The sequence below is a fragment of the Mirounga leonina genome, unplaced genomic scaffold (genome assembly GCF_011800145.1).
Source record: "Mirounga leonina isolate KUSES-001 unplaced genomic scaffold, KU_Mleo_1.0 Mir_153, whole genome shotgun sequence".
NCBI classification, from domain to species: Eukaryota; Metazoa; Chordata; class Mammalia; order Carnivora; family Phocidae; genus Mirounga; species Mirounga leonina.
In genome coordinates, this window is record NW_023270387.1 from 31237851 (window position 1) to 31262079 (window position 24229).

The following is a 24229-nucleotide window of genomic DNA, read 5'->3' on the forward strand; positions in this document are numbered from 1 at the left end:
AAAGAAAGAAAGAAAGAAAGAAAGAAAGAAAGAAAGAAAGAAAGAAAAGTCACTAAGGTTGCTGATGGAGTGGGGAGAAAGGGAGGGGAAAGCAGCCAATCTTTGATTAGAAAGTATCCCCAATGTACAGACTACAGAGCAGGTAAGGAATGTGTTTTGATCTCCTAAGGCCACCTAAAAGGCTGTTTACGAATAACCTCATGATTTATAGGGGACCTCAAGCTAAATATATTCTTCAATCCTGGCTTCAGTCTGAACAAAGTCCAGAGTGTGACTAAATCCAGAAGAATTCTTTATTCCTGGAGAAAATAAAGAAAAGCCCAGAATAATGAGAAGTAAATCCCTGGGATGCAGCCTAACAGAGTGATTAAGAATGCAATGTGGAGCTAGACTGCCTGGGTGGAAATCCAAGTCCCCCCAGGTACTTGCTACGTGACCTTGGGCAAATTATTTAACTCCTCTGGGCCTTTTTTTCCTCATCTGTAAAGAGCGAATAACAATCGCATAACCACTTCACACAGTTGTTTTAAGGACTGAGTAAATTAATATTTGCAAAGGGTTTAGAACCAAGCCTGGCACTTAAAAAAACTCTGTTTACGTTTTTTAAGTAAAATTATAAATCAATCTGATAGTGCAGTAACAGAGGCTTTAAAGATCCCACCTCTTGGAACTACTCTGATCATCCATACCAAACTTTCCACATAAGTCTGTGCCAGTAGCAAAACATATTTTTCTGGAATTCACTCTATAACTTCATTTAGTGGTATCTCCCATGAGTTCAAGTCCAATACCTGAACTCTTACATTTAATTCAAGCAATAGAACCCAAGAGAAGACTCTCTCCTTAACAATGTTTAGCCAGACTCCTCTGAGCCCTTACCTTGACTAGGCTTCTACCTTGGCTCCCAGTCCTCACTGGCCCTACATAGTCCAGTTTTATCAAGAATCTTGCCAAGTCAATTGATAGAGAATTCCCCACTTTGAATACGGGATCAAAATCTTCATCCCCTACCTTTGTCCTTGGCCTACCTTCAACAAGAATCTTCCTTCCTTTGATGTCTCCTACCAGTAATTTTCCATTCCAATCAAACATCCCCCTAACCCATATAGCTCCTTGGCTATAAATCCCCACTTGTTCTTGTTGCATTCAGGGTTGAGTATGATCTCTCTCCCCTATTGTGATAGATAATCTTGACACTTTTAGCAGTCTTTTTTTTAGTTTTTTTATTTATTTGACAGAGAGACAGAGCACAAGAAGGCAGAGTAGCAGGTAGAAGGAGAGGGAGAAGCAGGCTCCCCGCTGAGCTAGGAGCCTGATGTGGGGCTCAATCCCAGGACCCTGGGATCATGACCTGAGCCGAAGGCAGTTGCTTTTAATCAACTGAGCCACCAAGGCACCCCTAGCAGTTTTGAATAAAGTCCTCCTTAACATTCTAACTGGTGTCAGAATAGTTTTTTCTTTAAGAGAACAGTTTGGCCCCATGCCTAGACATGACCCCAGGACTTACTGTAGTAACCCACTATTCATGAAACCCCAAGCACCTATCAAAGTTAAGTACTCATGAATGAATAGGTCTGCAAACACTCTTTTGTGCCATTGTGATCCAAAAAACTCAACAACACCCTGAACAAAGACAATTCTGAAGCTGACAGGCCTTAAGCTTCAGAGAGGGTTTTTTAAAAAAAATCAAAATATACACACAAGAGAACTTAAAAAAAAAATTCTCTGGAAAGATGATGCTACTCGTAGATTACACCTCTTCCCACAAGAGGGCTAAAACTTTGGGCCAGCTGCATATTCTTCTTGAGAATTACTTTCAATTTAAGAGTGTTAGAAAATTCTATCACCTTAAGAATGGCTCTCCATTGGGCTTTCAGAAAGAAAGATAAAGAAAGCCTTCTTAATGAATTATTAGTCAATGAGAAAACAAAGGCTTCATTAGAGCTAGACTTCACCAATTACCTTTGAGCCTTGGACAATCATTCATCCTCCCCAAAAACTATTTTTCTTATCTATACAACAGAGAATTAATACTGATCTCAAGGGGTTGTTCTAAAGACTAAACGAAGTATGTGCCTGGTACATACTAGGCAACTCAATAAATGGCATCAGTTATTATCATTCAAGTCCAACTTATAAAGGTGGGAAAGTTGACTGGCCTTCCAGACAGAAGGATACTATGCAAAAGTATGCATGTATCTGACAGTGCACAGTGCACAGGTAGAGAAATCTGGCTATGGGTAGAGAAATCATTAACACCTACATAAAATGTTATGAGAAGACAAAGAAAGAGACTCCTGGGATAATTTTAAGTCAAGCTGTATGTGAGTACTCTCCCTGAGACGGGAATCACATTCCATTTAATGTCCCTTTATTTTTCTATGTACAATATAAACGCTTATGGTAAAATGGATTTGAAATCACAGATGCAATTCCTACAGCAGAGTTGAGATGGGGGATAGTGTATATGGATGAATCAGGATGCTTAAGAATTTTATAAGAGACATTCTTCCTTCTCTCCCCTCCTCATCACTAGTTCCTGAGAGTTTCCCCTCAAACAAACACAATGAGCTATCTGGAAGCTTTGTCCTAGGGAACTCTAACACAGTATCCCCCAATCGAACATTTCTTCCTAAAATGCTCTTTGCTTCCCATGGCCTTGCTCCTTGACTAAGAAAGGTAAGCTGCTTTGTCGTTATGCAGACATCACAGTGGATGCACTATAAGAATTCCTGTTCCCAAACAAGAACCTAAAGCCCATTTTATAAGCTATTCTTGTCAATACAGCCAAGTGATTGAGAATGTGAGTTCTAGTGGCAGAGAAGCAGGGCTAACTTCCTGCCTCTACCAATCAGTGACATAACTGTGGGCAAGTTCCTTAACTTCTCTGTATCTCAGCATCCTCATTTGTTGAGTGGAACAGAACCTGTCTCTCAGGATTGCTGTGAAGAGAAAGTGAGTTAAATATAGATGAAGAACTTAGAACAGTCTCTGGCACACAATTAAGCACTCAAAAGGTGTTGGCTATTTCCATGTTAAACATCTTAGAAAAGAAAAAAAAAAAATAATTCAGGAACGAAGGTGGCAGCTGTTAGACCTTAGATAACCTTGGAAAATGCCCAAGAGAACCATCTGCTGTTGATAGTAGTTTCAATTCTCTCTTGGTGCACTGCAATCAGGCCATGACAAAGACAACCTGATTATTCAGTATTTCTGTGTAAGAGATAGGTGTCTATTTCAACCCTGGAATGAAGAATGCATGCTCTCTCCATAGTCCTTTCAGAAGCATAACAAGGCAGAATTACATTTTAAAAACTTGGTTCTCAAGTAATTCAGATGATAATTCCAAAAATAATGAGAAGTTCGAAATATGACTTATTTTCAACTTCAAGTGTCTGGGTTCTTGACTTTCCTTTTATTTGTTCTCATTTTCTAAAAACCAAAGTAATAATCAGGTCAGAAATATTACCAAGGTAAGGAACTTATGATATTTTCTGCCAAGAATATTGATCAATCTTCAAAATGAGGAATCCAGCTCACTCTCTTGGCTCTATCTTCCTCTGAACTAGAAAGCACAACACCTTTAACTGACTTGAAACTACATGAAAAACACTATTCCCTAATTGTCTGAAGTTTCTGAATAGTGGCCAGATGCACAATATAGAAGTACTCACTCTAAAACCTTTTAAATAAAATTGATTCACATCTGACTATAAAACCTGATTTTAAAAACTCTACTGTTGAATTTTAAAGTGTCAAAATGTGTAATGATAAGAATCTGCATTTTCTCTTAAGTACAAAAAGGAAGATGAAGCATATAAACTATGACAAGCAGAGAGTTCTAGTTTAGGCAAGGGTGTCTCTTTCTCCCTATTTCTACCCAACTACTAGAACTTGAGAACAAACAAGAAAAAGATCCCAGTCAGAGCCACCTGGCCACATTCTAAGGTGAAGGTAGAGGAATAACATTTACCAGCAGGCAAGGTTGTACACATAAAGATGCCACAAATACTGCCCGTACCACGTCTTTTCCACTTGCCTAACCTACAAGTTAAGCAAGGACGTCTTCACGTATATTCACATTAAGTTGAAAGAAATTACACTGGGCTTTAATAGTCAGCAATGTTTCTATATCAGAGTTAACCTGTAGCGCCCATGATTAGATGATGCTAATGAAACACTAAAACTTCATTTCATTAGAGAAATAAAACACACTTAGTAAATAATTATAACTCTTCTTATACATTAAGAGCTACCTTTTACTTTAGAAGTGTTAATGGGATTATTTTTACAATGTTAGCTCGGAAGTGAGCTATATTTATGTCAGAGTCCACCGGTACAAGGCAGTTCTCTGAGATTAGATTTAAGACTCACAGGAACAGGGCGCCTGGGTGGCTCAGTTGGTTAAGCGACTGCCTTCGGCTCAGGTCATGATACTGGAGTCCCTGGATCAAGTCCTGCATCAGGCTCCCTGCTCGGCAGGGAGTCTGCTTCTCCCTCTGGCCCTCCCCCCTCTCATGTGCTCTCTCTCATTCTCTCTCTCTCAAATAAATAAATAAAATCTTTAAAAAAAAAAAAAAAGACTCACAGGAACAATATATCCCAGACGTATGTGTTGTAGAATTATCTTTACACTACCATGCAGAAGGCAGATAGTAAAAAGCAATGGGAAAACAACAGTAAAAACAAGTTATATCCTTTCCTCCAAAAGGGCACAGTCCATAGGAGCATCAGGCATGTAAATAAATCCCATCATAGGTCAACTGATAAAGTCTCTTACAGAGGTTAATAACACCATCACTACAGGTAGTACTTACTATGTGTCTGATACTTTTCCAAGCACTTAATGTAAATTAAACCATTAATTCTCACAACAGTCACACAAAGCATGTATCATCACTCTCATTTTACAGACAAAGAAACCAAGGCACAGGCAGGTTAAGTGGCTTCCCCAAGTGCGTACAAGCTAGTAAATAACAGAGCCAGATTTTCAACCCAGAGAGCTTGGCTCCAGAATCCCCACTCAACCACACTGCCAACCCTGCTCTGCACATAAAGATAGCAAATAAGAAGGCACAATCCCTTCTGCTTGAGTGTATGGGGGGAAGGCTTCTCAGAATAATCAATGAAAACAGAGACTTAAAAGAAGGGACAACACACCAAGCATGGCCAAGTTAACAAAACATACAGAATCCTCCAAAGGCATCTTCTACCTACATATCCAACCTCACCCATCAAGATTCACACCACGCTGGGGTACTAGTTATTACCAGAAACAAACATCCAGTGTCTTGTACCTATGTTTATATTGTTATTCCACCTTCTAGAGATATACTCTTCTCCATAGTCTCTTTCTTTTTTTATTTTTTATTTTTTTTATTCTTATGTTAATCCCCATACATTACATCATTAGTTTTAGATGAAATGTTCCATGATTCATTGTTTGTGCATTAACACCCAGTGCTCTATGCAGAATGTGCCCTCCTCAATACCCACCACCAGGCTAACCCATTCTCCCACCCCCCTCCCCTCTAGAACCCTCAGTTTGTTTTTCAGAGTCCATCGTCTCTCATTGTTCGTCTACCCCTCCGATTTCCCCCGCTTTATTCTTCCCCTCCCGCTACCTTCTTCTTCTTCTTCTTCTTTTTTTTTTTTTTAACATATATTGCATTATTTGTTTCAGAGGTACAGATCTGTGATTCAACAGTCTCACACAATTCACAGCGCTCACCATAGCACATAACCTCCCCAGTGTCTATCACCCAGTCACCCCATCCCTCCCACCCCACCCCCCACTCCAGCAACCCTCAGTTTGTTTCCTGCAATTAAGAATTGCTCATATCAGTGAGATCATATGATACATGTCTCTCTGTTTGACTTATTTCGCTCAACATAATACCCTCCAGTTCCATCCATGTCGTTGCAAATGACAAGATCTCATTCCTTTTGATGGCTGCATAATATTCCATTGTATATATATACCACCTCTTCTTTATCCATTCATCTGTCGATGGACATCTTGGCTCTTTCCACAGTTTAGCTATTGTGGACATTGCTGCTATAAACATCGGGGTGCACGTACCCCTTCGGATCCCCACTTTTGTATCTTTGGGGTAAATACCCAGTAGTGCAATTGCTGGATCATATGGTAGCTCTATTTTCAACTTTTTGAGGAACCTCCATACTGTTTTCCAGAGTGGCTGCACCAGCTTGCATTCCCACCAACAGTGTAGAAGGGTTCCCCTTTCTCTACATTCCTGCCAACATCTGTCGTTTCCTGACTTGTTAATTTTAGCCATTCTGTCCATAGTCTCTTTCAATATATCTCTCAAGCCCCCATTTCCCCCCAAAAGCCCTTCCTGATCCCTTCCAAGTTGGCATTATCTCTTCTTTCACACTTTCCACTATATGTTGTGACACACTTGCTGTGCTTTCTCTATTTTACCTTTTACCCTGTTATCCATAAACCTAGTCTATCCACCCTATTTTCAGTAATGTAATAAAGGTAGGAAGTTTTACCATCTGTGAATACTATCCAAGTATCCAGCACCATTTCTTATACACAAGAGCTCAACTTTTGAAAGCATAAATTTCTTTTAGGTAAGTCAATACTGAAATTTTCCAGATGCCTTTCATCTTCCATTCTTCCCACTCTTGCAATCCCATAATGTGGCTTTTTCAACCACTGGTAAAACATGGGTTGTCCATTTTCCAAAACAGTAATAAATAATAAAATGTTTTACTATTTACAAGAAGTTTTGATATACATTCACAATAATGATAGCAATAGTGTTGATGTTTTACTATTTCAAAGTTCTTACATATTTTTTCCTAATTCTCACACAAAGCTATGAGAGCTGATGCTCTGAAAATTTAAGTAATAATTTAATTTGCCCAAAGTTTAAGAGCTGGACACCAATCTGGACAGGTCTTCTGCTCCCCAAGTTTGAGGCTCTTTCTGCTGCATCCCAAAGCTAATTCCCAGTGACTAACAAGCATTAAAATCAGGGAAGGTGTGCCCTTTAACAAGGGAAGGTGTGCCCTTTAACAACATCTCACTAATCCGTCACCTGCTATATAAATTCCAAGACAGTAAGACTCCATGTATTGAACTATATATTAGAGCTGGTTATGCTTATTAGCATGGAATAAGCTAGCAGTGAACATACATTAGATGGTCATTATTAAACACCATGCTAGAGGACAAAGGAAATTCACATCATTCTTATACTTTCTAATGCTACAAGATAAGTGAGTAACAGTCTAGGTGTTAAGCTTCTTGAAGGTAGGTATATATTCTTCATCTCATTTTGCCCTTAGTGCCCAATAGAAAGCAGACACAAAAGAGACCAGAGGGACCAGAAAGACAGAAGTGTACACCAATGTGTTAATATAAGAATCCACCGTAGGGGCGCCTGGGTGGCTCAGTTCCTTAAGCGTCAGACTCTTGATTTTGGCTCAGGTCATGACTTCAGGGTTGGGGGATTGAGTACCGCGTCGGGCTCCACACTGGGCGTGAAGCATGCAAGATTCTCTCTCCTTTTCCCTCTCCCTCTGCACCTCCCGCCTCCCCTCCCCCTTAAAAGAAAAGAAAAGAATCCACTATAGATCAATTACTGAAAAGCTTATGGTACTGGGAACACACATGAGTATAACTGGAAGCCTTAATTTACTTAAAATCATACTGAACATTACACAGGAGAATGTGTTCAAAGAATTATCAAATAAGCCTGGATTTTTAACACCTGCAGTTATGTTTCTAGTGTTTCTCAGAGCACTACAAATGTCAGACTGCTAGATGGAGAAAAGTCAGAGGAAAAAAACACTAGGTGTGGGAGAGTATTATAAAAACACAATGAGACCTTGTCAATAAAAATCATTTCTATGGCTCTTATTTGAAAAAGTTTTTAAATGCCCACTTTGTTATTTTCCAGTTTATATAAGTGGGTAGAAAATACTGGTTGTCTAATATCAACAATTAAAGAAAAGTCTTCATAAAGAAGGCCCAGGACAAAGCTTAGTAACAGTAATTGCTCAATATGTGTTATGTTGAGCTAAAGTGAAATTGAGTGACTTGCAGTAATGGGATCAAAGATCTTTCCTTGTGAGCCTTGAGAAATGCTGCCACGTAGCAACAGCCATGTTCACAGGAGATCACTGGAGACAAAAATCACCAAGGGGCAATGGGGTACTGATGCTGTTCTTCATCCCTCTGGAAACACAAAAAGAACAGACTACTCCAGGCCACTAAATTAACTTGCCGTGTTTGAGGATGGAACAACACTGTTTTGGCACTGTAAAGTTGGCCTAGCTTTAGATGGCCTCATTCATTTCTATAACAGATGTGTATTCAGGGTATTACTTCTGCATCCTGTTTTGGATACATGCACCCTTGTGGCAGGCAGTGTAAGTCAAAGCATCTGTTTTCAGTGATAAACTGAAGTCTTATGTGATGAACGTACTCAGATCTGGGAAGAAGTCTTTCATTAGAATCAATCATTCTTTCACGTCGTGAATTAAGTGTGCACAAGAGTCTAAAAGACATGGTCACCAATCCAGGGACCTCCATCTACTGCAATATGTCTTAGAGCAAGCACTTAGCCTCTCTGAATCTCAGGTTCCACATGTACAAAAGAAAGATAGTAAACCCTTGCAAGACTGTCATGAATATTACGTGAATCTGGCTTAGCATAGTGTCTGGTACAGAACAGAACAAACTTGAAATACTGGTTCTCAACAAATGTTAACTATTAAACCACTATTTATTAAGATGGCAAATGCAGAATATGAAATATTTTCATTGTAAGCACAACGTATTTAGTCTGCAAATTAAATTACTATCTTCAGGACAGCTTCAGTGAAAATAAATAGTGCTGGCCTCTAAGACCAAACAGTTTGTAATCCCATAAATGATATGTGTCTGGCAAGTAGTTCCAGAAGATTCCAACCTAAAAACAAACAGGAACCAACAGTTGGGCAGATTTTATCCACAGTTTCAATAAAGCTACAAATTCCATAAAAATTAAAAACGAAAACCCACAAAGACTTCACTGCTGCTCGAAGTGAAGTTAAAAATAGAAAAGTTCAAAGGATGAAATAAACCACTCATCTTTCTACCCTGGGGAATAAAGCTTGAAAAAGGAAGGGTAAGGAAACAATGGCACACTGCAGTTTCTTAGGATTCTCTCCCTTCCTCAGTAGGCACTCCTTTTCTGCCTTCAAGTTTTCTCTTCCTCACGCTCTTTCCTTCAGGAGGGCTTATCTTTAGTCACGTTGTTTTACCTCAATACTTGTTTTCTTTTAAAAAGTGCTGTGTATTTACATGCAGGCAACTCCTCCATGGTGATTTTAAGTCTGAATGCTGGACTTCCAAGCAAAATTGAATAAAATATCCCTCTTGCCTTTTTTTTATTATTATTTAAGTTAAAAAACATGGAATTACCCAACATGGAGAACCTTGTTGCTTTCCTAAGCTTCCAAGCAACACATGATGGGCTGGCATGTTTTTGTGGGCTTCCTGGTCTGCTTTCCCACCCATGACCTCTCCCTAGTCCAATCACTCATTCCATACTACTTGCCAGGCATCTACAACTTACAGTCTTATCAGCAGACTCAGCAATGTGAAATGTTTTATTGCTCTACCCTCACCTCCAGCCCACTTTTCTTTTGACTACCTAAAGTATGTATCTATCCAAGATAATGACTGGGAAGAGTATCTGGTGTTACTTTACCTTACACGTCACATAGCAGCCTATTACTAACTCTTAAAACTTGCTTTTTCAATCAGCCCCTTCTTGGTATCATATACCAAACACATTTGTGGTTAAATCATGATTGGACTAGGTAAAATTTCCTTCTTAAAGCACCACACTAAATTGTTACCTACGACGCAATTCAAGCATATCATCTTTCTTCTAGGTTTTTCAGGCTATCTTTTTTCTCAAACTTCTTTGCATCCTCAATATGCCTGCCAAACAAACCACTCTAAACTTGAACTCTCTCAACATGGATGAAGTTATTCCCTATGCTGGAGAAACATCCCTTTGCTTTCTGTCAGGACCTTCAGATGTCTTCAAATAAAGAAGTACTCACAGCTCCACTGTGAAGCTTCCTCAGACCTCCAAAGAGCAGTTGGCTATACTTGAGAATGCAGCACATAGCTTCTTCCAGTCCTTCTGAAGCACCTTTAAAACCTGCCTCTCTAGATTAATCTAAAAGCCACCCCTAAATAATCCAACCAGAGCAACACACCTGCTGGCTTACATATACCAAATATTAACATACCTTATCACACACAGCAGTACGTTAGGAGTCACAAAGCTTCCTGGTGCTGTAACGTTCATTATAAAACTGGGAAAACGGATGTTAAATAGTTTTATCCTGTTTCACATTTTTTAAAAAGCACATATTGTGAGTAAAGCAAGAATCAAAGGACTTAACTTATACCTTGTTACTTCCATCAAAGCAGCCAGTTTGGGCCATGTCCTCAAACTGAGGGTATACTTTCCCCTCCTCTAACAGAAAATTTTGAGAAGTACTACATTACTATAATATACCTCCTTTTTGGATGTCTATTGACATACCCTACAATTTTGCATTCTATTATTATACATATTTGTGTCTAAGCCCCATAACCCACACCAAACAGTAAGCCTGTGGAGGGCAGAGAACCTCTCCAGTCTTTACTGCATCCAGCAAAGGAAGTTGACAATAAACCAACAGAATGCAGGAATTCAGAGTATTTAGGAAAGGTAAACTAAGGCTTTTCCAGGACTGGCAAAAATCAATTCCAGATAAGAAATGATTTACTCACAGACTTGCCTCTAGCTATAAAAGGTGCTAAGAGGAATGGAGAAAAACCAGAGCCCCAGCAAAACAACACACCTAATGATCTGGACATCAAATCAAGTACATGAAATCTGAGGAGCCACAGAGAATAGCTAGAAGTTTCTTTCATTTAAGATATTTTGGAAAGCTGGGCAAAAAGCAAAGCAGTGGAAGCTGACAAAAGCAGCCCAGATGTTTTTAGGTGCTAACCTAAAATCTCACCATTGCCTTAGAAGAAATCCGACTCTAAAAATAATGATTCTGGTAGTCTAATCAAGCTTGATGAGGAGAACATTCAGTCAAAAAAAATTAAGAGTTCCACAAACTTAAATCATTAGAGAGAAAGTGCGGATTTTTAGTTCCTATATCATCGTCTAACACAAAGAAGTCCCATTAAAAAATTAAGAGCAAGGATTCTGATGTCAGGAAGCCTACTAGTTAAAACTCTCAGTTTTGCTTTGTGGAGTGGTTACTTAAACTCTTCAAGTTTCAATTTACCTATCTGTTAAATAGGATAATAATATACCCACTTCATTGTTATAATAACCAAATGAAATCATGCATGTGAAGGGCTCAGCACAGCACACAGTATGAGCTTGATAATAGTAGTTATAATTGTGATAGATAATTTTTCCAGAGGAAACCAATGACTAGAATAATATGTTATAGTTGGCTTTTGATTACTATAAATCTACATTAAGCTCACCTCTCAGGATTTAAGACAACTCACTATTATATGTTGGCAGCAAATTTAATGTAGCTAAAGTACCTGCCGACTGAGGAAATACTAAAGTGGTAACAAACATCATTATAGTCAAACTGTTTCTATCCCAAAAGGTAAATTTACCATTTACTTAAGTGCATGTTTCCATCAGCGCTTAGCACCATATACATTAATAAAAGTTATAAAAACACTCATATTCCCTCAGTGACAGATTATTAAAACTTCAAAGTACTGTCTCAATGGTTAATAGATTTCTGCACATTCCAGCATTCCTTAAGAAAAACATTCCTGGACTGAATAATGAAATCTGTTTAACCAAGCAAAGAAATAAGCTAATGTATATGAACCTCCAAAAATTTTCTAAGCACAACTGAAATCGAATGACCAAGTTAAGAATGTGTGCATAGCTTAAATGGCTGGCTATGTTTGTGACAACATATTTGGGTTTTTCACTACTGTATTTTTATTGATGTTCTTTGGCCAAACAAAAGTGTACAATATCATGTAATAACATGGCTATACATGAACAATATGGTCATGGGAAAAGAATTTTTTATATAGCTACATGACTAACATCCTCTTAAAGATTAGAAATATTTGATTATGAATAGTAATTGAAAGGCAAATACATAAGCCTCTATCTTATACAAGATGTGGAAGTGTGCTGGCATCATGCCTGGTGTTCCAAAAAGAAACAGAAAAGAACAACTCTGTAAAACAGGGTGGACTTTGGGCTACCCCAGAATTAAAGGCACAAAGATCATTATTCTCCATGCACACAAAGTTTTTGTAAGTTGCTTTCAATAGACTTGTTATCCTACATGTTTACAGACCATTTTTCTGCTGTCCTACACCATTTTGAAACACTAAAGCTATTTTTTTCAGACTATTTCAAGAAAGCTACACTTTAACATTGTAGATTCCATCGTACACCTTTATAGCCAATCCCCCACTTACTCCACCTTTAAGGTATCACAAGAGACAATTTTGATGGGATACACTGTTTTATTACTGTTTTGTTCTAAATTCCAAGTATTCTGCTCTTAATAAATTTATTTACTACAGCCATTCACCACCTTCAATACATACGATGAGATTTTTCAAATCATAACTACACCCCTTTATCTCACTAGAACCCTACTGGGGAAACAGACTAAGTAATTACCACCATTTCACAGATGACGAAACTAAGGCCTAAGGTTAAGTGATTTATCCGAGCAATAGAATTAGGGCTGGAATCTTAATCAGCTGTGTCCACATCAAACTTCTTTCTACACCACCTTACATAAATATTCCTCTTACACTTACAATTCTACCATATGAGGCTTAACTCAGTAAAACAATTTTTTTCAAAAAAAGGATCATTTACAATTTTCCTTTTTTTATTTTTCTCACTTAAAAAAAAAAAAAATCCTTCACTCCCATACCATATATCTCCATTATGTAACTATTTTAACTGCTGGTGTACTGTGCATTTACATGGAATAGTCATTTATAAAAATGCCTATGTGGCTTTGAGGAACATACACATCATATTTAAAGTATTGTTCTCTTTTGGCGTGATTGATTACATTCATCAGAAAGCATAAAGATGAACCTCAAATCCTTTATTTCAAAAGAAAACTCATTCACATAAATGCCATGCTGTTTGAGTTACCAACATGTATACACGCCAAGATCTGTACCATCAGAAACTGCCTGCTGTGATTCTGAACAGCTAAGACTTATTTAGCAACCAGAACTGAGGAATTCCAACTGTGTCAACTTGTGCAACTAAGTCTGGCTGTACAGCTTCCCACACTCTGGAAGGCACATTGTCTCTAATTATTTTATTGCTGCAAATAAAAGGGACTTCTCATACAAATGACACACATGATTTAATGCCAGGTTTTTATTAGGCAGCACACAGCCAGTCCATGATTAGGTCACCATTCAGTTCAAAAACTTAAATACATATGTGGTTTTCAGCTCCTTTGACCTGGTATTTTTGTCTTGTTGCTTCAAAACTTACGAATATCGTTTCCTCAGCCATGTACCAAAATTTTAAGGGGATTTTTTATATAGCACCGTTCATATATTCTAAGATGCTAAATTGTTTAAAAAAAAAAAGGCTAAATTGTAAGCCCCCCACCCAATTTTAAAGACATTAAAATATAAAAACTGTACACCACGTATTTTTATATTTTATACTTTGTTCAGTCACACTGAACAACTGCACCTTTCAGAGCATCTGAACTGTCAGGTGAAGAAAAGCATTATCCCTAACCTCGAGAAGCTAATAGCCTAACAAAATAGCACACAGGGCACTCCTTCCATTGCCTTCTCCTATCTCTAAATACCACAGAAACCTAACGCCATGAAAAGTCTGTTTTAGATATATGCAATCTGTGTTGTCCCTGACTGCTAGGAGAGGGGGAAATAAATCCATTCTCTCTAGCTGAACTTCTCATTCCTTGGTTTTATTTAAAGGGCCTGAAGTCTTCATGCCACCCAGTCCCTTGGGCTTGTTTCTGGCAGAGGCTCCAAGTCTAATACAAGAGCTGGAGGGGCTGCTGCCAGCAGGTAGGTGTGTGAGCCACCGGACATTCCTAGAAATACTGAAACAGGGGGCTTGTGCACAATATGTTAACAAGGCCTCTCCAGATAACAAACAAGATAATCAAGCACTGTGAGTCTATTTTCAGAATGAAAATTCTTAATCTCAGGAAACAAACTGAGGGTTGCTGGAGTGGGGGGTGGGGTGGGAGGGATGGGGTGACTGGGTGATAGACACTGGGGAGGGTATGTGCTCTGGTAAGCGCTGTGAATTGTGCAAGACTGTTGAATCTCAGATCTGTACCTCTGAAACAAATAATGCAATATATGTTAAGAAAAAAAAAAAAGAAGAAGGTAGCGGGAGGGGAAGAATGAAGCGGGGGAAATAGGAGGGGGAGACGAACCATGAGAGATGATGGACTCTGAAAAACAAACTGAGGGTTCTGGGGGTGGGGGGAGGATGGGTTAGCCTGGTGATGGGTATTAAAGAGGGCATGTTCTGCATGGAGCACTGGGTGTTATACATAAACAATGAATCATGGAACACTACATCTAAAACTAATGATGTAATGTATGGGGATTAACATAACAATAAAAAAATTTTAAAAAATTAAAAATTGAAAAAAAATTATACAACTAAGGAATGAAGTTATGTATTGCTGTTTTTGTTTGTTCCACATGCTCCCTGACCACAATTTTTGAAATACAGAAAATTCTCTATAACTTAAGATTCGCATTTAGCTCCAATGCTGTGCAGTGTAGGAAGCCAGACCATTGTGATTCAAGGTCAGCAACTTTTAGAACAAATGAAGTTTTTGTACTAGTTGCCACAGGTCTTTGGCAGGGGTAAGCACTGTCTTCAGCTGATTGATGTAATAACTTAAACTACATCAGAATAGTGAAGAGTATATACAGACTATTCTGAGAATCCCTAGAAATCCTGCCTGTGAGTGACCTGTATCTGCTATAATAGCAATACTACCAAAAATTACAATGAACATCAGGCTAACTTACCACCTAAATTATTAGATTACAATGAAATTAAATTTTGTATATCTTTAGTCACATCCCCTCGAACCAAGGTAATAAATATTGACCGGGGCGCCTGGGTGGTTCAGTCGTTAAGTATCTGCCTTCAGTTCAGGTCAAGTTCCCAGGGTCCTGGGATCGAGCCCCGCATCGGGCTCCCTGCTCAGCGGGAAGGCTGCTTCTCCCTCTCACACTCCCCCTGCTTGTGTTCCCTCTCTCGCTGTCTCTCTCTCTGTCAAATAAAAATAAATAAATAATAAATAAATAAATAAATAAATAAATAAATAAATAAATAAATAAAATATATCTTAAAAAAAAAAAGTATTGACCAAGTAGAAGTCCTTGGGGTTTTAGCTTTATTGAGTAGTAAACCTGATACATAATCAGCATTTCACTTACATGTAAATGGGTTTCTAAAGGGCTTAGAAGATATTTTTCCTAAATACCTTGACAGTTTTCCTGCAAACAAATCCTTGTGCTATGGATTTGCACTATCTGTGGAGAAATCCTTTGCTTAAGCAAGGGTAAATTTTAACCCTGCATCAGTTGCAAATGCAATAAATCCTAAAATAGTTAAGTACAATCCTAAAATAGTTAAGTACACATAAAAGAGTTTTTTATTGATAATGTTATGATTCAAGAGATGAAAAAATTGGGGCGCCTGGGTGGCTCAGTTGGTTAAGCGACTGCCTTCGGCTCAGGTCATGATCCTGGAGTCCCGGGATCGAGTCCTGCATCGGGCTCCCTGCTCGGCAGGGAGTCTGCTTCTCCCTCTGACCCTCCCCACTCTCATGTGCTCTCTCTCATTCTCTCTCTCTCAAATAAATAAATAAAATCTTTAAAAAAAAAGAAAAAAAAGAGATGAAAAAATTAACAAAGTAGTTCCTTTTATCAAAACTTTCCCATATAAGGCTCATTTAATCAATCAAAAGGTATTATTAACTTCCTTATCTATGCAATTTCTACATCTCTCAGTCTACAAAGATCCTACTTCATATCATCCAGACACTTTGGTAAGAACAAGAGTGAATTTAGAATGTCAGACTACTTGGCAAGATTAAAGACACTGAAAATGGAACTTTCTTTAACCACAGTCAAACAGATCTGAGGAATGTTTGTCAACTTATCAAACCACTAAATTTAGAATCACCTCCAGATATTCAAAGTTAGTGCAAGATGAGTGATAATAGTAGACCAACTAGTTAAAAAGCACTAAAGTGAGACATTACTGAAAATGAAATGTAAGAATTTGGTGCACTAATTATCTGAACATAGCCTCACTACTCCCTTCCTCCCTTCAGGTCTTCAAAAGTTACCTTCCCAGTACGACCTCTCCTGACAACTATTCAGAAGCACAGCCACCCCTGAGGAACGGGCATATGCACACACACACACACACACACACACTCTTAGACGTAATCTCTGGGATTTATTGTCCTCATGAGCATTTACTACTATCTGACCTATGACATAATGTAGGCATTAATTTGTCTCCTCCAATTACAATATAATTTCAATGAAAGTACACACTTTTGCCTATTTTGTTCACTGTTTAACAAAGAGATCTGGACATAATACATAAAAGGCACTTAGTTTTGCATAAACAGATGAATGAGACTAAAAGGATATAGTAAGATCCTTTAATAATAGCCTTCTTAAAACAGGATATGTATATCCTGTAGTGGAGTAACATAGGCTAAGCACTGCACTTTTTATTAATGTTTTTATATGAAAACAAATATGTTATGGAATATTATGAAATAAAGTAAATGAAAAACACTTGAAAGAAATTTTGGCTTTGTGACAAGCAGAATGGAATTATAAACTGATTAGTCATATAAGGAAAGAGGTGTAGGTGTTTAGATTGGGTATATGTTTCCTCTCCCATTTTAGTAATAATGTTCTCGGAATGTATGGAAAGTAATATGCTAAAACTAAAATATCACCAACAGAAATGATAATATCTTTTAATATATCTAAAAGAAATGTTTCCCAATTTTGCATTCTACTGTTAAGCAATCTTCTTTAGAGCTAAGCTGAATCAAGTAATCTAAGCCTAATGTTTTCACAGTTTATTTCCTACAAGTATGGAATTGGAACTAAGCCAGGGAGAAAAGAGGTAATCAAGAATCAACATAAAGATAGACAGGGTCTCCATGTGCAATGATATGGATGGAACTACAGAGTATTATGATAAGTGAAATCAGTCAGAGAAAGACAAATACCATATGATTTCACTCATATGTGGAATTTAATAAACAAAACAAATGAGCAAGCAGAAAGAGGAAGACAAATCAAGCAACAGATTCTTAATTATAGGGAACAAATGATGGTTACCAAAGGGGGACAAACTGGGTGATATAGGTGATGGGGATTAAAGGAGTGCATTATTGTGATGAGCACCAGGTGATGTACAGAAGTGTTACATCACCGTAGTGTACATCTGAAACCAATAAAACACTGTATGTTAAAAAAAAAAAAAGACAGACATGGCCTGAACTCAAAGTTCCTTAAAGTACCAGTTGGTTTCTCAGATGAAATGAGGCCATCCTCAACAGAGTATACTTTATTAAAATCAAAATTAGCATGTGTTTCATGAAAGATCTTTTATTTAGTTCTTTCTTTCCCCTTACACTAAAGATCTTAAACATGTCTTATTTCTAGTTTCAGTTCCAAACTGATGAAGAGTTCTTCAATGTTCCTCCACAATCTACTAGTGCCCTTGTTCACAGTGACTAGCAAAGACCTATATTTATACATAATAGACTTAACTACTGTGGTTAATGCACCAGGAATCTTACCAATTTGGTGAGAATGTTTTTCAAAGTGTCCCAAATTGACCAGTTGAGATTTCACTTACACCCTTTTTATCATGCAGTTATAAGTAATTCTAAAGGGAATTAACTCAAAAATTTAGAATTAAAATGCTTACCTAACATAACAAACATTTGTGCCTCATGGAACTTCAAAATATGCAGACTTTGGATTATCACGTATAACTGGACAGAAAGTCAGAAGCCAAGGGTTACAGCTCCAGGTCCACCAGCTGTAACTTTTTTTAAGATTTTTTATTTTTTATTAGAGAGAGTACAAGCAGGGGGAGCGGCAGGCAGAGGGAGAGGGAGAAACAGGCTCCCCGCTCAGCAGGGAGCCTGATGTGGGGCTCAATCCCAGAACCCTGGGATCATGACCTGAGCTGAAGGCAGACGCTTAGCCGTCTGAGCCACCCAGGCGCCCCCACCGGCAGTAATTTAGTACAAGCATGAGCAGCAGCTAGCTTAAGGAAAGAAAACTACCTACAAGTTTTGTTCATAACAGCTGCCCTTCGCTTTTTGTTTCCTAAAGAGATCACTAAGATTTCCTCTAAAGAGAAAAGAAAAGTAAAATATTAGAAGTCTCAGGTTAAAGCAGACCACCTACGGATTTCTCTCTAAGCCTGGGCCTGCCAGAACTGCACACTGCAGTCACTAGGACAAATGCAATATGATGCTTGTTCTCAACTTAGTTAAGAACAAAATAACAATTTTCAGATCAAAATAAGTACTTCACATACTAAATTACTTTACCAAAATTAATCTCTACTTTCACAATGGAACATCATGGGTAAAAAGTCTTCACGCAGAGAAATCTGCTTTCTGGGCAGCATGTCAGTAACATGGGTCCTCTAACACTTTCATTTAGGCTTGAAGCAGTTAACTAGCGTGCCCTAATTCAGATTCCTAGTAACTGAAACAGGACAAGGAAACTAAGGCTCTCAGGGTTCTCCAATCTGGGCTAGGGCCTGCAGAGAGAAGTCAAGGGAAACATAAAGGTCAGTTACATGGTGGACATGCCCTAACAGGGAACAGTCTGCAAAAATGGAGTTCCCTTTATCCCACACACTTGACCTTCACATGCCACAGGTTTTGAAGAGGCATCACAGAATGGTATTTAAGAACAAGGCTCCTTCTTCCCTCTCTCATAACATGTGCTCTGCAAAGTGGCCTTGTAGTCTCTGAAATAAATCTGTCTGCTTTACCACACAAGCCCATCATGGGATTGGAATGAAAACTCATGTCCTTGCTCCAGGAATAACTATGCTTCATACATAACCCTGTCAGCTTTTGTCTCCTTAGGACAGGAAAAATACAGTATAACCACAAGTACCCGCCCCCCTTTATTTTATATATATATATACACATATATATATTTATATATATTTAAATAATCCAGTAAGTCAAGCTCCAAACCAACCCTCTGTCAAACTGTAGCAGTCATGGAATCCTACCTAGAGTAGCAGTCTGACACGGGACCACAGCCAATACCAGGAGCTTACCTGGCCAACCCTTTATCTTACGCTTTCTGGTCCCAGCCTTCTTCACCTTCAAAAACCATTCCATATGAAAAAACTCTGCCTTCTAGTCATTTTTCCTCTCCACTCCCCATTCTCTTGCCCCTCGAACATAAAACTAGTGTTCTCAGCTTGAACAATATTATCAAATAGCAAAGAAGAGTGCTTTGGTGTCAGACAGGTTTAAATCTTAGTTCCATGATTGACTAGCTTTGTGTGACTTTGAGCAAATTACTTAATCTCTTCCTCGCAGTCTCATTTTCTAAACATAAAGAATGCTATTCCTGGGCGCCTGGGTGGCTCAGTTGGTTAAGCAACTGCCTTCGGCTCAGGTCATGATCCTGGAGTCTCAGGATCGAGTCCCGCATCAGGCTCCCTGCTCAGCGAGGAGCCTGCTTCTCCCTCTGACCCTCCCCCCTCTCATGTACTCTCTCTCATTCTCGCTCTCTCAAATAAATAAATAAATCTTACAAAAAAAAAAAGAATGCTACTCCTTAGTTCACTGTTGGTGGGAAGATTAGAGAAATTCAGAGCCCTAGAATTTAATAAATAAATACGTTTCTCTACCCTCTATTCCAAAGGAAGAAATTGAGTGCATCAAATAAGAATTAGGGGATGGTGACCAGCATAACCTCGTCTTTAAAAAACTTATATGCATGATAAAAGTTATAGGACAATAGAATCTAAAGAGTGTTTTAACATTTTAGATTTCACTGTCAGAAGGAAAAATTCCAGAAATTATACAAAAAGGATGAACACACACACACACGCACTAACTTTAGTAAGTCTGAAACTAGAGAAAAAAATACACACTAATCAACTTTTAGCTTGTAGAACAACCCCAAGTAATTCAATCTTTAAAAAATGGTTTTTGTCTATTCACATGCAACACATCACAAAAAAAAAATCTCATATTCACTGCTCTAGGTAAAAGCCTTCTCCACTAGTGTTTTAAAAAGCTGCAGCTGGACTAGGGGTCAGATGGCACTCAGTAGTTTTGTGTGTGTTGGGGGTGGGGTGTGTCAGGAATGAATGTGGTTATCAAGGCATTTCCAAGTAGGGAACCCTTGGAACAACATTAGAGTGAGGGTCATGGGAAAAGAACTTTTGCTCACCCTACTTCCTGGCAGCATTTTCAGTACACAAGCCATAAGCAACTCATGTTTACAAAATGGAACAAGGAAAGAGGGTCTTATGAGATGATGGGGGGCAGGAGGACATACACACACACAGATTATGTAATGCTTACACTTTTAAAACTTTTATTTAAAAACTCTAGAAATAGTTTAAAAGACAGCATATTTCAAAATATTTAATCCATACTCCTTTAATAAACTGAATTAAGTTAGAATATTTTTTATTATAGTCAATCACACAAATAAACTCAATTAAAGCAATCACAATATATCTACTTTATCCTCAGAAAAAAAAATGCAACTTGAAGTTATTTTTCAGAGTCATAGAAAAAATATTTCTCAGGATTCCAAATTTTCAAATCGGAAGTTAAAACAATTAAAACAAGATAGTTTAAGAATTTGGTGAATTTACCCTGGACTTGATATAAAATCCAAGTGCATTATTGGTACCAAATAGGTTCCTTATTTTTTCAATCACTTTGTTAAGATTCACAGACTAGACATAACCAGTTAACAAATCTCAAATTATACAACTAATACAAGCTACCTCTTTTAAATATATACACACAATGTAGTTTTACTGAGTTATTGTAGTTTCACTGAGTTAAGCATTTGGCTCCTCCATATGCTTCTTTTTTATCTATTGATATTTTTTCCAGTTTTTATTTATATTCCAATTAGCTAACATACAGTTTAACATTAGTTTCAGATGTAGAATCTAGTGATTCATCACTTACATACAACACACCCAGTTCCCATCACAAGTGTGCCCTCCTTAATATCCATCACCCATTTAACCGATCTCCCCTCAATCCGCCCACCACCCACCTCCCTCCAGCAACCTCAGTTTGTTCCCTATAATTAAAAGTCATTTTCTGGTTTGCCTCTCATTCTCTCTTTTTTTTTTTCACAAGCTACCTTTTTTTTGACAGAGAGACAGCGAGAGAGGGAACACAAGCAGGGGGAGTGGGAGAGGGAGAAGCAGGCCTCCTGCTGAGCAGAGAGTCCGATGTGGGGCTCGATCCCAGGATCCTTGGATCATGACCTGAGCCGAAGGCAGACGTTTAATGCCACCCAGGCGCCCCACAAGCTACTTTTTTTTTTTGCCATTCTTTTTTTTTATTATGTTATGTTAATCACCATACATTACATCATTAGTTTTTTCAAATCTTTATTCTTTTTTAATTTTTATTGTTATGTTAATCACCATACATTACATCATTAGTTTTAGTAGTGTTCCATGATTCATTGTTTATGCATAACACCCAGTGCTCCATGCAGAACGTGCCCTCTTTAATACCCATCACCAGGCTAACCCATCCTCCCAACCCCCTCCCCTCCAGAACCCTCAGTTTGTTTTTCAGAGTCCATCGTTTCTCATGGTTCGTCTCCCCCTCCGATTTCCCCCCCTTCATTCTTCCCCTCCTGCTATCTTCTTCTTCTTTTTTTTTTTTCTTAACATACCACCTCACACCAGTCACAAGCCACCTTTTTAAAAGAGGTCTGTAAGGTAATTCAACCTAAGAGGAAGGAAAAAAAAAAAAAGCCATTCTCAAATCTATACATTAACTATTCTGTGTTTCTTAATCCTGGTACTCTGGAAAATTATAAGCACTTTTCAAAAAGATCTCAAACAAGACTGGGCTTAACAAACAGCTTTAAGTTCTGAAGTACATGCTTTCTTTTTAACTATAAATTTATCAATGAGAGCGGCCCATTGACTGCCTCTATGCTTGAGTGTAATTAAACAGTCAGACAAAATATGGAGAACTGACCTTGGCATGGAATGTAATGGGCAGAGTTACCCCCCGCTACTTCTTAAAGAAAAAGAAAACAAAATATTCAAACTTGAAATGTAGTAACAGATTTCCACATGTTCACTTTATTTATAACATAACATTTCTACTCCTTACCTATCTTTAGCGATTAGTAATTAGTAATAGCAGTAATTCTATAACATACTTCATCACTTTATATAGGGGAATAAATTGTTTATGAGTTTCACACACATTATTCTCACTGATAAAAATCATAACCTCCTTACATAAAAATAGGTAAGATCCCAAAAGGTAATGTTCTGATTAAACTACAAAATGAGAAGGAAAAAAAAATGTGCTAGAATTATCAAGTTACCTTTGTTTTAAGTCTTCAAGCAAATGTCAGATCCTTTACAAGGGTACTCTTATAAACTCAAAACAAAGATGGCACTTTGCTCTTAGATTCAGATTTAAGCATTTACCTCACTAATCACACTACTCTGAGGTTTTAAATAGACTGCATCTCTCTCTGTTTTTTTAGACTGCATCTCTGAAATATAAGCATCTAACTTCTCCTTTTTATTTCAATAAATTTCACCTCTTTCCACATTTGAATGCCAAATCTATATTAAAAAAAATGCCTCTTTCCCATCCACTCACAATTATTAATAGGCAAGATGGAGAAAACATATGTAAATAATTGCCTCAAGCATTATAATTATAGCTAAATTAATATTTGACACCTGTAAGTTACAGGCTGCCACACTATTTCTACAACTAAGTTTCTCTAATTACTTAATCATTTCTTACACCAAATATTCTCCTAAATCGCCATCAATATACCCAAGAACATTTCAGTTTCAAAAAACAGTCTTCTTTTGATATCTACCTATCATGTGAAAACCAACAGAAGAGATTTCTTGATTTTTCACTTTATCAAGGGGTTATAATCTGATGAGAAAGAAATGGCCATAGGCGTATCTTCTAAAGAAGGAGAAAGGACCTCATTGTAAGCAAAGAGTGAGCAACTGAAATGTAATGTAAGGAATCCAGACCCCAGTGTCCACCACAGTGCTTGGATATGGGCCATTTTAAGTATCCACCCAGTGCCAATAAGTGTGCCAGTAAGTACTGTTAGAACTTTAAGTTCCATTTAGTATCAGTAAGAATAAAGATTGATTTTTTTTTGCTGTAATTTTCACAGATAATAGAGTTTATTCATTTGACAAATAATTAAGCATCTACTTAGGGCCAGTCACTGGGCCTGTGTAGAACTTGGTGCTGAGAGTAAATGTTGAGAAAGGCCAAGATGGGCCAAGATCTAAGCCTTGTGGCCCAGGCCATGTAGGGTAACTGTAAATGTACTGAATGACAGGACACCAACAGAAAAACAAAGAAACACAAGCTTGGGTTAGAATTAAAATAATACATGAACCTCATACAGTAGTAGCAGTAATGACAGCAACAACAACATGTAACAAGCCCTGGCTGGGCTCCGTGCCATCTTATTATAGCCTCATATCAACCCTACAAAAGCCTCCACAGCAATCATCTTCATTCCATAGATGGAGAAAAGACCCTAAGAGAGGTTAAAGGACTTGCCTCCTCTGAATGAACGGAAAAGGGGGGGCAGGGAGACATTCTTAAAAATGATTAACAGCCGTATGGCCATGTAAGCAAAATTAACAATAACTATAATGTCAAAAGCTAGTCCACATTCAAGTTACCCCAATTACCTTTTCTACAAATTCTGCATTCACTTAATGTCTTTTAAATCTCTTCAGGCCCTTTTAATATAGAATGGTTCCCTGGTATTTTTTTTTTTTTTTTTTTCGTTCTTTTCACAACCCACTAACTCATTGACTAAACTAGTTCAGTTGTTTTGTAGTAT

At 37.9% G+C, this 24229-nt stretch overlaps 1 protein-coding gene across 1 annotated transcript in view; it reads right to left on the reverse strand.

Annotated features, from left to right (window-relative positions):
- Positions 1–24229, reverse strand: part of ARHGAP42 (Rho GTPase activating protein 42) — a 304988-nt gene that overhangs the window by 231822 nt on the left and 48937 nt on the right. The window lies entirely within an intron of this gene.